Raw genomic sequence first — 17,842 nt, 5'->3', positions numbered from 1 at the left:
ACACAAATGAGCTAAAATTTTTATGATATAAATTTAACATTATACACAAAAAAAATTACATAGGAATACATATAGACAACCTAATACTGTACTTAACTTTTGATATACTTATTGATCCTAGAAGAAAGTAGAAATAAGTCCTATCTTTATGTGCCTGTTGAGGGATATCATTCAAAACGATATCTGAATGCTAAGAGCTTTCCTCCTTCTTACAGATGTGAATGTCTCATTTCAGAGGAAATGACTATAAAAAGAAATATTCTTCATACATTAGAAGAAGCTCAGAGGTAAGAACCTACAAAAGACTTAAGAGAATCAATGATGTTCTAGTTTTCTCTTTTTTCTCTTTCCTACAGGATCTTAGCTCAGATTTAGCAAGAGACAAGCAGTGCAGGTATGCGGATATGTTCGTAGGACTGAATAAAGTAACCATGTATAGATCCTACAAACTTAACTTAGTTGTATACAAACCAAAAACTCAGCTATTTGGGGGAGGTGATTATACTGCCAAAATGTGTCATTGACATAACTGTCAATCCTTTTATTTTGTGAACATATGTATGCATCTGTCCATGAGTTTGAGGTTCATGGGTAAAGGAGTGGAATACCAGATATTACATTCTACTCTACATTGATTAAACAAGAAGCAGTGAAATAGCAGTAATATAACACAAATTAACTAATACTTTCTGGTTATATATTTCAGTTAATAATGTATTGTTACAATTATAAATTACATTATCACCAATCATCACAATTTTGGGTTGTTTCCACATATATTTGGATGAAAATTCACCCTTTATTGTGAAATGATTACAGCATACTCACATTTCTCTGCTCCTCAATCTTCCTCATCATGGTCCATCAAATTATCCATTCTTTGCAAGAACTCTTGAGTAACCAGCTCTTAAAGAAAATCAAATACCACTCATGAGTTGCAGATTTGAGCCTCTTGGTCCACACTTTCTTGGGTCTGTGCATAAAACCCATCTTATAACTCTTAGTTACAGTATGACCAATTGAATACTTTTATGCTATCACCAAAACCACACAGAAAGGAAAGTGTCTAGGAATGCTGTGGACACTTGTAAGGTTTGGTATTCCACCATGTAATAGATTTGTCTAGGTATGCTCTTTTTTCCTAATCGTGCATTACTAGTTAAGTGAGATGCTCTGGTTGATCTAAGATTTTAAGAGAAAGAATCTTCCAGTATTGATTATTTTTGAGTACCTTTTTTTATCAGTTGATCAAACAGTCCTGATCTCATGTTTCTTCATTGCCATGGATCCTAGAAAATGGAAACAGTGGGATAATGAATAGAACACAAGCCCTATAAGGAGCACATGATAATCTGATGATAAAATGACCTTAATGTAAGAAAACTACTCTTTCAAAGGACAGGCAGTCAGGAGTAAAATGGTCCTTTAGTACAATAAGTACATTAAGAAATGGATAAATATCCTTCATCAATTTTCATAATGAGTTATTGGTTGAGGATTGAAATAATTAAAGAACTTGGTCAAGCTTAATGTTGATGAATGCTCCTATCCTTTACTTGCATATGGAGCACTTTCTGGCAACATGAAATCTAGTTAGCAGGGGTAAAGTATCTACTTGGACACAAAATCAAATTCTTAAACTTTGATGCAGAAGAAAAAAAGAGAAAAGGAGTTCTAAGCAGTTGTGTTATGTTCCTGAGCAAGAAAATCACTGAGCTGGATTTGGTAGGTGGATAAGCATATAGGCTACAGTAGCATTCACTTCCAACATATCTAATTAGCATCTCAGGTATAAGGTTAGTTATGTACATCTGAAAGAACATTACACTAAATAAAATCTACTTTAAACAATATTGTGGTGTTCTTTTAGGTTCTTACAATATCAAGGTGGGAGAAAGTTTCACAGATATTTATTTTCTTATTTTTGAACTACATTCAATCATGGTTACATTAATGTAAACAACCATTGCTGACAGTCTCAGGAATCTACAGAGTAAACTCAATAATTGCCAGTAATTTTACCAATTTTCCTCAAGTGCCAACATTTTCCCCATTGTATTCACTACCAGGATATTAGATTGTGCTGAATGCCGGATGTGTAACTTTTTCCACAAAGAGCAAGGGCCTCGACAGCTCAAACCCACACCTCTATTGGGCATCATCCCACAAATGAAAACTTGTTTCATGGTCAAGGCTGAGGAGAGTAACAAAGTCTCAGCTAGTCTGTACCCACTTCCAAGCTCATATTGTTGTTGTTCTGTTTCACTTCTGGACTACTCAGGAATATATTTCTTGTGAATACTGGCAATTGTTTTAAAAATTTGTGCAAATATATAACATTCAAAATCATTCCTTGGGGTCTAATTGATCATAAAATAGTTAAAAATATAAAAGGGAAAAATTGTAATTCCACATGCCTAATGACAATAACCTGGAGAGAATATTTGTTAACAATAAAAATAAAAACCTCTATCATGTATAAAATATGATATATTGTGTATGGAAGTAGCACATGTGCAGATCCTTAAAGGACAGGACTTCTGAGTGTTGAATATTAACTAACAATATTCAACCTCGCAATCTCCATTTCACAGTGTCCTGGAAGGTTTCCTCAAGCAGTTAGAGGGGAAAACTATTACACTTTTCTGGTTCTCAGATATCTGGTGCTTAAGGCAAACCTGGTTTTTACAATTTTTCTGAAAGGACATAAGCCAGTGTAAATAATACACCCAGTAATAAAAAATGTACATAGGTCTAATAACTACAGCAAATTTCAGAATATAAAAAATAATTCATTTTAATTATTTACATGAGCAATCAATAATCTGAAATGAAATCATATGTCAAGTGGTTTTATAATACCATAAGCTCAGGAAAGTGGGATCCTCCAGTGTCAGCTTCTCAGGATGCAGAGAGGAAGCAGGGCTTCCGTGATGAGTTGCAATCACACTAAGCAGCACAGTCAGACACTCTATCGGAAAAAAAATTGATATAAATTAAAGGACAACATAGGGATAAAGACATGTGAATATTCTTAAAGCAAAAACATGTATTTAAGATCCATATCTATCACCGTGCACAAAACTTAAGTCCAAGTAGATCAAGGACCTCAATATAAATCCAGCTACTCTGAACCTGCTAGAAGAGAAAGTAGGAAGTAGTCTTGAATGCATTGGCATAGGAGACCACTTCCTAAATAGAACACCAGTAGCACAGACACTGAGAGAAACAACCAATCAATGGGACCTCTTGAAACTGAGAAGCTTTTGTAGAGCAAAGGATACGGTCAACAAGGCAAAGTGACAGCCTACAGAATGGGAAAAGACCTTCACCAACTCCACATCTGACAGAGGACTGATATCCAGAATATATAAGGAACTCAAGAAATTAGACATCAAAATGCCCAACAGTCCAATTAAGAAATGGGCTATAGAACTAAACAGAGAATTCTCAACAGAGGAAACTCAAATGGCTGAAAGACATTTAAGGAATTGCTCAACATCCCTAATCGTCAGGGAAATGCAAATCAAAACAACTCTGAGATACCACCTTATGCCTGTCAGAATGGCTAAGATCAAAAACACTGAAGACACCTTATGCTGGAGAGGATGTGGAGCGAGGGGAACTCTCCTCCACTGCTGGTGGGAATGCAAGCTTGTACAACCACTTTGGAAATCAATATGGTGCTTTCTTAGAAAATTGGGAATCCAACTCCCCCAAGATCCAGCTATACCACTCTTGGGCATATACCCAAGGAATGCTCAACCACACCACAAGAGCACTTATTCAGCTATGTTCATATCAGCATTGTTTGTAATAGCCAGAACATGGAAACAACCTAGATGCCCTTCAACTGAAGAATGGATAAACAAAATGTGGTACATATACACAATGGAATACTACTCAGCAGAGAAAAACAATGACATCATGAGGTTTGCAGACAAATGGATGGATCTAGAAAAAATCATCCTGAGTGAGGTAACCCAGACTCAGAAAGACAAACATGGTATGTGCTCACTCATAGGAGGATACTAGATGTGGAACAAGGATGACTGGACTGCTACTCACATCACCAGGGAGGCTACCTGGAAAACAGGACCCCAAGAAAGACACGGGCATCGCCCAATGACAGAGAAGTGGAATGAGATCTACATGAACAGCCTGGATATGAGTGAGGGTAGTGAAGGGCGAGGGTCGAGGGAAAGAGAGCTTGGGGGAGCGGGAGATCCCAGCTGGATCAACAACAGAGAGGGAGAACAAGGAATAGGAGACCATGGTAAATGAAGACCACATGAGAATAGGAAGAAGCAAAGTGCTAGAGAGGCCCACAGAAATCCACAAAGATAACCCCACAACAGACTGCTGGCAATGGTCGAGATACAGCCCAAACTGACCTACTCTGGTGATGGGATGGCCAAACACCCTAATTGTCGTGCTAGAAACCTCATTCAACTACTGAGGGATCTGGATGCAGAGATCCATGGCTAGGCCCCGGGTGGGTCTCTGGGAGTCCAATTAGCGAGAATAAGGAGGGTTTATATGAGCGAGAATTGTTGAGACCAAGGATGCATAAAGCACAGGGACAAACAGCCAAATGAATGGAAACACATGAACTATGAACCAAGGGCTGAGGGGTCACCAACTGGATCAGGCCCTCTGAATGGGTGAGACAGTTGATTGGCTTGATCTGTTTGGGAGGCATCCAAGCAGTGGGACCGGGTCCTCTGCTCATTGCATGAGTTGGCTGTTTGAAACCTGGGGCCTATGCAGGGGCGGGAGGGGGGAGAACAAGGGGATCCGTGGCTGATATGTAGAACTGAATTGTATTGCAAAATAAAAATTAAAAAAATTAAAAATAAAAAAAACATGTATTTAAGACTATTAATAACGTGCACTTATATTTTTAAATATCACAAGTCAATGATTTTTAAGACAATAATTCATTATGTATTTTTAAAAGGCCAATAATTCACTCTGCAGCCAGGCGGTGGTGGCGCACGCCTTTAATCCCAGCACTCGGGAGGCAGAGCCAGGCGGATCTCTGTGAGTTCGAGGCCATCCTGGGCTACCAAGTGAGTTCCAGGAAAAGGCACAAAGCTACACAGAGAAATCCTGTCTCGAAAAAAAAAAATTCACTCTGCAACCTCATTTTCCCAGTATAATGTCTTTTATGGATCAAAAATCCTAAAAGAGTAATAACATATAAAACAACAACCATAACACAATAATAGATAAAAAAAAAACTTAAAAATCAAAATCCACAATATGAACTGACATAACTATGTAAAAGACATAATTCAATCAAGAGAATCAAGTATTTTTAAACATCACATAGGGTAAGTTCACTTATAAGAAAGTATAAAATATTCAACCAGATTAATTTTTTGTTGTTATTTTTGAGACATGTTTTCTCTGTGTAGCTTTTGGTGCCTGTCCTGGATCTCGCTATGTAGACCAGGCTGACCTCAAACTCACAGAGATCCTCCTGGCTCTCCCTTAGCATCCTGGTATTAAAGGTATGTGCCACCACCCCCTGGTCCTTCAACCACTCTAAATTTAAAAGATGAATATGAGAACTATAAAGTAATACTCTAAATAGCTATTTCTGCAAAGCAGCTCTATGACGATTCAATAAGTAAATTTAAAAAATGAAGAATTAGAAACACTAAGGAATGTCAAAAATGACAAGGAATCATTATTTTATATTTATTCCAAATTATCTAATACATATGAATTATATGCATGGATTACAGGAAATTACACACACTTTGGAAGTAAATCTGCCAACCAGGGGCCATGACTACCTAAGGAGAAAATCAGATCCATTTCATGAGAAAATGCCTTTCAAATTATTAGTAAGGAAGAAATACTACTGTCCTTGGTTGTTTTCAGAGGGACTTAAGTGGGAGTTAAGTCCTTATGGCTGAAATACTGCACTTTTGATATGCAACTATAAAAATTTGAACAGGAGTTCCATAAAACTCTAGTACTGGAGGATTAGCTTTCAAGGACCTGGAAGGTGTTAGGAAAGTGTTAAGGAAGAAAAGTGTTAAATTGCCAATTTATTTATGATACCTTTGAATACCAACGACCAGCATGGGTACATTTCACTGAAAGTGTACCACTGGCTCATATATCGTATCAATCAATAATATCTACCAAGGAAGAAAAAAAGACTCAACAAGTCAAGTCACATATACAACTGTAATTTCATGATAAAAGAAAATGCCATGTAACCTTTTAAGGAAGGAAGCAATCAGCTGTGACACCTAAGAACCACAACAATCACCAGCATGACACAATAAACCTCTGAGTCCAGCAGTGACTTTAATACTAACAACACATACTTTAGCAATAATCAAGAGCTCTTTAATTGGACTTAAGGCACGTTCAGCTTGAGGATATCGAAGCCCAGTACTAGGACTACTGAATACTAATAAATTCAATATTTTAGAGGACAAACTATGAAAACTTACAGATTTAATGTACAAGCATAATCCCTAACATCAATCTACACAGTTTTCCTTATACCTACATATATGTGTACTTTCAAGCATCAAGAAGTAAACTTCTCTGGGGAACACTGGGAGACCAATCAAAATGGAAAGTTGTGGAGCATAACCCCATTTTATAAATCTGCAAAATATTACATCACCTAAGGCTTAGGGAACATTATAGTAGAAATCTCAGAAAAATTGTAAAAGCAAAAGGAACATGGAGATTACTGTGAGATTATGAATCTTAGGAGGTTATATTTGGTATATATATATATATATATATATATATATATATATATATATATATATATATATATATATAGAGAGAGAGAGAGAGAGAGAGAGAGAGAGAGAGAGATTTCAAACACGGTAAGGGGGAATATATGAGAGTGATTGGAAAGAGGAAATGAAATGGATAAATGATATAACTATATTATGACCACAAAATAAAAGAAAAAGATTTAAATAGACGAATCCAAATGCCTGAATAGTATTTGTGGAATTACTTATAATCTTTTGTACATGAAGCAAATGATAAACCACTAAGTAGCTTCCAGGGCCTTTAGATTGAAAGGTATCATGACTGCAATAACAGACAATACTATCAGTGTGACCAACAGGAATACTATATGAGGACCACCCAAGATTATCTGTAATAGTCTCCAATGAAGAAAAGAAAAAAATCAGTACATGTTATGGAAATGAAACACATGAATGGGTACCTAAAGTGTTCTGACATGAATTTAACATTATACACAGAAATATAAATATTACATATGTATTAATATATACAGACAACCTAATATGGCACTTACCTTATGACATGATTATTGACCCTAGAAAAGGGTACAAAAAATGCCCTATCATTATATTCCTGTTGAGGGATATCACTCAAAATGATGTCTAAATGCTAAGAGCATTCCTCCTCCTTATAGGTGTGAATGTCTCATTTCAGAGGAAATGGCTATGAAAAGAAATATTCTTCATAATCTTCATAGGTGATATGAGATAAGAAGTTACAGAAGACTTAAGAGAATCAATGGTGTTCTAGTTTTCTCTTTTTCTTTTTCTTCCAGAACTTAGCTCAGATTTAGAAAGAGACAAGGCAGTACAGGTATGCTGATATGTAGTTAGGTCTGAATAAAATAATAATGTGTATATGCTACAGACTTAATTTAGTTTGATACAAATCAAAAACTCAGTTACTTGGGAATATGACTACATTGCCAAAATATGTCATTGATATTAACTGTCAACCCTCTTATTTTGTGAATATATGTATGCATTCCCATCCATGAGTTTGATTTCATGAGTAAAGATATGGAATCCCAGATATTACATTCTACTCTGTACTGATTAAACATGCACCAGTGAAATACCAATAATTTAACACAATTTAACTAATACTTTCTGGTTAGACACTTCGATTAATAATGGATAGTTATAAATCTAAGTTATGTTATCACCAATCATCACAATATTGGGTTGTTTCCACATTTATTTGGATAAAAACTCACCCTTTGGACTACTCTGGTGGTGGAATGGCCAAACACCCTAATTGTCATGCTAGAAACCTCATCCAACTACTGAGGGATCTGGATGCAGAGATCCATGACTAGGCCCCGGGTGGATCTCTGGGAGTCCAATTAGGGAGAATGAGGAGGGTTTATATGAGCGAGAATTGTTGAGACCAAGGTTGGATAAAGCACAGAGACAAATAGCCAAACGAACGGAAACACATGAAATATGAACCAATGGCTGAGGGGTCACCAACTGGATCAGGCCCTCTGAGTGGGTGAGACAGTTGATTGGCCTGATCTGTTTGGGAGGCATCCAGGCAGTGGCACCGGGTCCTATGCTCATTGCATGAGTCGGCTGTTTGAAACCTGGGGCCTATGCAGGGTCCCTTGGCTCGGCCTGGGAGGAGGGGACTGGACCTACCTGGACTGAGTCCACCAGGTTGATCTCAGTCTGTGGGGAAGGTTTTGCCCTGGAGGAGATTGGAATGGGGAGCGGGCTGGGGGGAAGGTGAGGGGGGCGGGAGGGGGGAGAACAAGGGAATCTGTGGCTGATATGTAGAACTGAATTGTATTGCAAAATAAAAATTTAAAAAAAAAACTCACCCTTTATTTTGAAATGATTATAGCATACTCACAAGTGATGTCCTTTCTCTGCCTCCTCTATCTTCCTCCACATGGTCCATCAAATCATCCATTCATTGCAGCTAATCTTTAGTGACCAGCTCCTTAAAGAAAGTCAAATACCACCAGTGAATTACAGAATTTAGCCTCTTGGTCCACACACCCTCTTGGGTCTGTGCATAAAAACTCATCAAATAACTCTTAATTACACTATGACTACATGAAAATGCTTATGCTTCCATCAAAACTACACTGAAAGTGAAGTGTCTAAGAATTCTATGGACATTAGTAAGGCTTTGGTATCCCAGCATGTAAATGAGCTTGTCTAGGTTTGCACTATCATTTTAATTGTGCATTACTAGTTAAGTGAGATTCTCTCCTTGATCTAAAATTTGAAGAGATAAAATACTTGCAGTATTGTTTATTTTTGAGTACCTTTTTTTTCAGTTTACCAAAAAGTCCTGACCTCATGTTCCTTCATTCCTATGGATCCTAGGAAATGGAAACAGTGGAATAATGAATAGAACAGAATACCTACAAGGAGCACATGATAATCTGATGATAAAATGATCCTACTGTAAGAGAACTACTCTTTCAAAGGACAGGCAGTCAGGAGGAAAATGGTCCACTAGCACAACTAAGTATACTAAGAAATGGATAAATACCCTCTACACATTTCATAATGAGTTATGTACTGGTTGAGGATTGAAACAGTTAAAAATATTATCAAGCTTATGTTGCTGAATACAATCCTTTATTTGAATGCACAGTACTTCCTGGCAACATGAAATCTAGCTAGAAGGGGTGAATTATCTACTTGAACACAAAATGAAATTCTCAATGTTTGATGATATAAGGAACTATCTTTAACAAGAGGGCCTTTACATCACGTTGTGTGGTGTAACTAGTAGCTTTAGTAGTATCATTTCATGTATGAGATGGGGGTATATGGGAACTCTTTGGCCAGGATCCTAACAAACAGGGTCATTTAACCCATTCCTACTACTGTGCTGTGCATGTTGTTCTGTATACTGTGAAAATGTGTTGCTCAGATTGACTGATAAATAAAACACTGAGTGGTCAGTAGCCAGACAGAAAGTATAGGTGGGGTAAGAAGAAGAGGAGAATTCTTAGAAGAGGAAGGCTGAGTCAGGATTCACCAGTCTGACACAGAGGAAGTAACATGTGAAGGCACTACTGAGAAAAGGTACCAAGCCGCATGACTAGACATAAATAAGATTTATGGGTTAACTTAAGTGTAAGAGCTATTTAGTAATAAGGCTGAGCTAATGGCCAAACAGTATGTAATTAATACAAGTCTCTGTGTGTTTACTTCGGTCCAAGTAGCTGCAAGACTGGTGGTGAGAGTTATTTGTCCTGACTGTGGGCCAGGCAGGACACAGAAAAACTTCTGAATACATTACTGGAGGTTTACTTGGTGGCATGCCTACCTGGAAAAATTGTCACCTTTATATATGGTGATTGCATTAAAATCACTATCATACATGAACATATTTTAGGAAGCTTCTACAATAATATGTATGGACAAAACTTCCAAAATTTCAAACCACTTACAACCCCAACAATGATCAACGGTATAGACACAGAGTCCTACTTTAGGGATATATTTGCAATTTACATCTGTTGGGAAAGAGAAAATCAGATTTCTTGTATGGAGTCACTGAGAATATCAACTACAGTCCAGGGCTGGCTTCATGCCCAAGGACTACAGGGCAACAAAATGGAATCCTTTTTTATTCATTTCTTGCTTGTTTTTGTGTGTGTTTTGTTATGGTATTTATTATTTTGTTAAATTTCTTTGTTTTCATTTTTTTCATAGAAAAAGAGAACTAAAAAGAGAGAGAGACAGGAGAGAACATTAAATTGGGTGGGTAATGAGATAGGAAGCATCAGGATGTAATAAGGAGAGGGAAATTTGTAATTAAAATATAATGTACAAAAATATAAATATTGGGTAAAATTTATAATATATATGAACAACTATAATTCTATGCATGGACTATTTACTGAGAAGGAATAGAGAAAATTATTACCTAGTAGCTGAGTAAGCATCCTGGAATTTGAACCTTATAAGAAACTAGACAAAAGTAAACAAATTCAGCACTACACTGAAATTATGAAACAGCACTGTAAATTTAATTGTACATAATGCTGCCTTGTTCAATGTGTCCTGTTCAGGCTCAGGAATAGTGATCACAAGAGACCACATTTTCCTCTGTCACAAGAGAAGGCAATGCCTCCTGACTTACAAACATGAAAGAACACTGTTGTTTCTCAATAAAAACAGTGAATTAAAATCTTCTGCTCAAGACTTACACTGCTGACTCCCCATGGGAGGCCTTACATTTTTGGAGGAGGGATGGGTGATGGGTTGCAGGGAAGCCTGGGAGGTGAGAGGAGGGAAGAGAAGGGGATCTGTGGTTTGCATGTAAAATGAATAAAAAATGTCTTAATAAAAAAGATTTAGAATGCTGATTAAAATGGGATGCATTACTTTCCCCCAAAAGCTGATGTAAATACAAATCAGGTTTTTGTAGTTTTGGCATATGATGTGCTAGATTTTTGGATCTATGCATTCTACTGCAACCACACTGTGCATGGTGTTTGTTCATAACTTGTTCTCAGGCAGAATTACTGTAACGGCATATTTGTAATAATTTAGTATCTGAAACCCCTCTGCAAATCTGTCTCCAGAAATCTGTAGGTTTCTCCAGAGTTGTAGAAGTTCATACATCCCATGCTATCAATTAAATGTAACTGTGATCTAACTGGAAGTTTATCACCGTGTCCTCTGTGCCCATGTCACAGTAGGGTTGGTTTGTGTAAGATTTAAGGTTGCTAACCTTATTTACTGGCGCCATTTATGTCATTTCACTCTGTCATGCAGGTAATAGCACATGTGTTTCTGTGTAGCATCTGCAGAGGCAAAAAAATCCATATTATAGTCATCATGATATATGATAAGGTAGCCACAAAACTGAGGAAATGTGGTGAATGAAATTACAGGATTGTTTCAGGACTTAAGTAAAGTCCTATGCAACGAGGTGAACACATTTGTTTCTGTTATTGTGAATGATGTATAGATGACTTTAGATGCAAGATGGAACTTCTGAATTCCAAATATACAAAATAGAAGCACTTAATAATCATTATGCAAAGCACAGAAGTGAGGAATTAGATATAGCTTCTTATATCTTTCACCAAAAGACATAGAACTAGGTTTTCTAATGCGAAATAGGAATGTGGTCTGGAGAAATATTATATCATTTGGCCAAATGTGGTAGTTTTATGGCTAACTTTGGAGGATGAGGTATATGTCAAAGGCTTACAAGAAATACAGTTTCAAATGATGCTCTGCAGAGCAATGAGTGTGAAGAGGGAGATGTGACGGATTATATAGCAGTCCTTGCTACTAAGTGATCCTGTGTTTTCTAGCTCAGGTGTAGAATTTTTTTCCTCTATGTTAATCCTAGGTTACTACAAGGGTGGGGCTAATGTCTTTTCTCATGCATTTGGATTAATCCATTTGTGTGCAAGGAACTCTAAATTATTAATGGTTAAAATCTGTTAAAATAATTTTGTCTTCATGTTTATGCACTTTACTTACCAGCAATGATAAACTGAAGGTATAATGTGGAAGAAAAAAAGGAGAAAAGAGTTCAGAGTGGGGGAGTGACTTCCTGAGCAGGGCACCTGGATTTGGCATGATGGATAACATGGGAGGTATAATCAGTTTCACTTCCAACACATCCAAGTAGCATCTCATGAATAAAGTTATTCTATGTACTTCTGAAAGTAGATTCCACTAAATAAAATGGACTTAGGACAATAATAGTTTGATGTTATTTTGTAGTTTCCTGCAATATTAAGATGTGAGAGATATTATCTGTGTTTCCCAGATAATTTAGCTTTGTATTGTGAACTCCATGCAAACATGTGTTAGTGTAAACATCATTGTTGAAAGTTCTAGGGATCTACATAGGATACTTCATCATGTCCACTCTTTTTCTCCATTTTACACCTTACAACTATATAAAATATACTTGGTATATTTGTTATCAAACTCATCAAAGCCCTGAAAGGGCAAGATCCACATGCCTAAAGGATATAAATAGGACTGAGTACAAGTTAATAATCAAAATAAACACATCCAACATATATAAAATATGATATATTATGTATGGAAGCAACACATGTGCAGATCATTACAGAATGGTACTTCTGCAGTTTTGAACAGTAACCAATAATAAGCACCATGGCCTTCTCGCTTGTTCTTGACAAAGGCTATAGTCAGGAAAATGGGAACCTTAATTCCCATTGTCACCATAAGATGTCACCATAAGATCTTGCTGTAGGCCAGGCGGTGGTGGAGCACACCTTTAATCCCAGCACTTGGGAGGCAGAGAAAGGTGGATCTCTGTGAGTTCAAGGACAGCCTGGTCTACAGAGTGAGTTCCAGGAAATGCACCAAAACTACATGGAGAAATACTGTCTCGAAAAACCAAATATTTAAAAATTTTAAAAAAGATCTTGCTGTAGGAAGTCCCATGGTGCATTTTCTTATTTACTAATTGGTGGGGAGTGCCCAGCCTATTGTGTTTGGTGCCACCCCATTTCTGGTGGTCCTAGTTTTTTTAAGAATTTGACCATGCAACTTATGGGGAATAAACCAGTAAGCAGTACTCCTCTATGGCTTCTGTATCAGATGAGCAACAATGGCATATATAATAATATTGAAAATGTTTTCAAAAAAATTATGTGAATCAATTGACCATATTTCACATTGATCCTTTGACAAAAATGAACTACTCAATATCATCACATAAAGGTTTCTTAATATATAATGGTTTTCAAATTTCTACACATGACATTTTATATATATATATATATATATATATATATATATATATATATATATATATATATATATATAAAACTGGGGAGTTAATATGCAGCAGATACAGTAAATCAATGATTGCTGAATTCTGATCAGACTATGTGAGAGAATTCCTTCTCTCATGCCCATAATTTCAATGTAATGTCATTTTCTGTGTGGAAATGATTCATGGCTGATGCTGCCTTTCTTGAAAAAGTCTCACATTCTTCCCCAGAAACTGGTGGGGTTTTTTGTACACATATTGTAGACTTCAAACAAGTTTTATTTCAGGATATCCAGAAGAGGATGAATGGAAATTTTTGGATGTTTTGTTGTGTGTTTTGGTTTTTATAATACATGGAAATAAACAAAGGGACCCTCACAGGAAAAGTACTGTCAGGATAACATACTTTTTAAATTAAACAGATGCATATCTGGATGACATTATTTGTGGAATTAACTATGTATGTGTATAAAATGTCTATTCTTAGGAAACAACATAGAAAATCAACTAGACTATCTTGTTCATTTGAAGAAAATTATTAAATGAAATTTCAATAACTTTACAAAATTAATTCATCTACTATTTGTGATGAATGTCATTACTTGACACACTAAATACCACTGTCTATGAAAATAAATGCTTACAATTTTATGCTATATAGTCATGTGACTATAAATTCAACTTATCATTAATAATTCAGTGCACTCACCCTTCAGGTTTCTAGTTGACTGTCAATCCCCACAGCATCAATGTGATCCATCTGGATATTCACATGGAGCAAACTCCCTCCTGACCAGATTCTCAGAGAAAGAAGGATAAAACAATTAAGTATTACAACTGAGCCTCTCTCACCTCACAGTCCATGCAGAAATGCATGTGAACTACCCCTCAGTTACAGGGTAAGAGTGACCACCTGCCATCCATGTTGCTTACTCCTAATGCAGACTTTGAGAACTTGTATAGATTCCAAATAATAATTTGTCACTCAGCCCTTGTGTTTTCTCTCTACACTACCTCTGTTTCCTTCTCTTTCCTCTACCTTGTTGAAAATGCTGAATATTTTTTCTGGGTACACATCCTATACACATATATGTGAATCACTAATTGACCATTGGTTTTGAAAGATAAATAAATGAATTATTATAGAAGAAGGACACAAAGCTGGAATTGAGATTTAATATGGGCATCATGGATGGGTTGAAGGGTAGAGAATAGTTAGATATGATAAAGATCATATATATATATATTTCCTAAGAATAACTAAAATTAAATTAAAATGTCCAATGTGACCTTAAAATTGATCACCATACTAAGCTTTGATAGGATATTGGCAAACTATGATCCATATGGTGTATTTCTAGGAGTCAATGGGTTTTTAAGCATGCACATGTGTGAGTACCCAAGGATAATGAAATAGAGACTGTGCTATGTCTACTTTGCAATCTCCTTCAATGAAAATTACACTGTTCTCAGTATAATTACAGTTCCTGTGACTTTGTACTGCAAAGAAACAGTTACAAGCACTTAGAAATACACTGTTCTAAGATACTATTGTGGTTTGAATAAGAATGTCCCCCATAGACTCATCAATTTGAAAGCTTGGTCTCTAACTAGTACCACTTATTAGGAGGTGTGGCCTTGTTGCAGGAACTGTTGGAGGCGGTAAACTGGGGCTGTGCTTTGAAGTTTCACATGCTCAAGCCAGGCCTAGTGTCTCTATTCTTATTGCCCCAATGCCAGATACTGCCTAACACTTCACTTAGGGAAAATTTCTTACAAAAAGAATGGTAAAGTTATTTTTCACTATTATGTATTACAGTATTTAAATTTTTTCATCAAGAAAATTTTTTATAGAAAAACATAGCTAAATACTATTATAGGTGTTTGCTTCTCTAAATTCTTCCCCTTTATCTAGGTTTTGTTTAAAAATATGTTTCCCTATGGATATCTTTTGCACTATTTTTAGAATATTAGTTTTGTTTCTTGTAGGATGTGTAAGATCATTGTGGGCATGGATCCAAAAAAATTGCAAAATTCCAAATAGAGAAAGGATTTGCTTAAAACTTATAACAAGAAGGGTTAATACTCAAAAGTCTATGTACAAGTGATCTTAATTTAATACACTATACTAGGTTGTAACTTGGATCCAACTCTTTTTGTTTTTTGCAGACAGGGTTTCTCTGTGTAGTTTTGGTGCCTGTCCTGGATCTTGCTCTGTAGACCAGGCGGGCCTTGAACTCACAGAGATCCACCTGGCTTTGCTCCTTAGTGCTGAGTTTAAAGGCATGTGCCCCTGCCTCAAAGCTATATCCAACTCTTGATTAGGGAAATAAGAGGAAACAATAAGTAGATATGAATGTATAAGCATAGAAAATAAACAGATATAAAATAAATCGTATCTTTATAATATTTAGTGTCAATTATTTTGTATAAGAACTGAATCTTATCTGATGATTTTTGTCCTATGAATGAAAACATGACCAAGGAGGACAAAGCCATGAAGATTATAGTCAAGTTGCAGATGGTCTGAGGTAGTTACATAATATTTATGGAAAAGAGGATTTAAGGGTGATATGATTGATGATTAAGATTTATGAATTATTAAGGTTAAAAAGAATTGTCCATGGTACCAAAAACTGAGTTAATTTATAAAGATCAAATAGCATATGTCTTTGGTAACTTTATTAGGCTTAAAAAGTTTGAAAAAACCTAGAGAACTGTTATTTTATAAAAGTATGCTAAAAGAGAACAGTAAAATGAGGTTACCAGGTTCTCAAGAGACTGTATTTATATTTTAAAGTTCATGTTGTTAATAAAAGAGTTCAGTTCAAACACTATACATTGTGAAGTTCAAAATTGTAATAAGGATAAAATTATAAAATCAATCTCATGAGAATTTAAATTTTATTGAAACAAGTTATACCTGAAGTAATTAAGACATAAAAATTAAATCATCAGTCACTGTGGTGGTATTTTACTTGTACTGAAATGTGATTTTAATTGCATGTTAATAAATAAAGTTGCCTGGGGGTCAGAGTTTTAGAGCCATAGCAAGTGCGTGGCGGTGGTGGCGCACGCCTTTAAGGACCTGGAGGGCAGTACATACAGGCAGTGACAAGGCAGTCACGTGTTTAGGTTTACAACCAATGAGAAGGCAGAACAGCTAGACTATTTAAAGACATACACACAGGAAGTAGGCCCCTTTTTCGAAGAGCTCTCTTGGCTGAAGCAGGATCGCTGAAGCAGGAAGGGTAAGGCTCTTAGTTCTGACCTCTTGGCTTTCTTCTCTGAATCGGCTCTGTGTTTCTTATTTAATAAGACGGTTGGTTACATCTACAAGTCACCACATAAGTGTTCAAATTATTTGATATGCTTCGAACTATGTTTGTAGCCATGCTAAGAACAAAGGTAAATTGTTTACAGAAAGAAGGAGTAACCAATTTATACCACCCATTATATAGTATTCTGTGTATGATGTAAAAGTTCAACTAAAGCAAGTAATTCAAAACTAGTTTAAAATAAACTTAAAGTTTAATTAACATAAAATAATATTCAAAATCTGTATGAAAATTTTTTATAAAAAGTCAAATGCTTGCCTGGCAGCAGTGGTGCACACCTTTAATACCAGCACTAGGGAGGCAGAGCCAGGAGGATCTCTGTGAGTTCGTGGCCAGCCTGGTCTACAGAGCAAGAACCAGGACAAGCACCAAAACTACACAGAGAAACCCTGTCTCGAAACACCAAAAAAAAAAAAAAACAATGAAATGCTTGAATAAAATGGGTTAAATTTACAAATACATTTGCATACCAGGATATCCCAAAAATCAAGTGCATCCTTTATCTTGGATAGGACACAGCCCTGTCAGAGTAAATTGTATGCTAGCCTCATTACAAGACAAGAATTAATTGAAAAATAAGACCTGTCAGAATTCTTCTGTTCCTGTCTACAGCTTTGTAGGCCTAAGGAGCTCCAGGTATGTTCGCCATATCAGGAAAATCTCCACCTTATCTATATGGAAGATGATTTACTCAGCATTCCTCACATACCAGGGGAGGAATAATCTTGACCAATGGAAGTTTTTAGAGTTTATACTCACATTCTAAATGTGTAAACAAGAGAGAAGCACATGTCAATTACTCTGCTTTCAGTGTTTCCCATAATGTCGTATCAGGATGCTGTGAACCAGGAAACCTACCTAAGCCTATATCACACAACTGATGTGGGACCTGCATAGTAGTTTAACTGGCCGTTACTTTCACCCTAGCTTTCACTTTTCCTCTTAGCAAAAAGCTTATTTCGTGG

The sequence above is a fragment of the Peromyscus eremicus genome, chromosome 1 (genome assembly GCF_949786415.1).
Source record: "Peromyscus eremicus chromosome 1, PerEre_H2_v1, whole genome shotgun sequence".
Classification (NCBI taxonomy): Eukaryota; Metazoa; Chordata; class Mammalia; order Rodentia; family Cricetidae; genus Peromyscus; species Peromyscus eremicus.
This window is presented reverse-complemented; position numbering follows the sequence as displayed.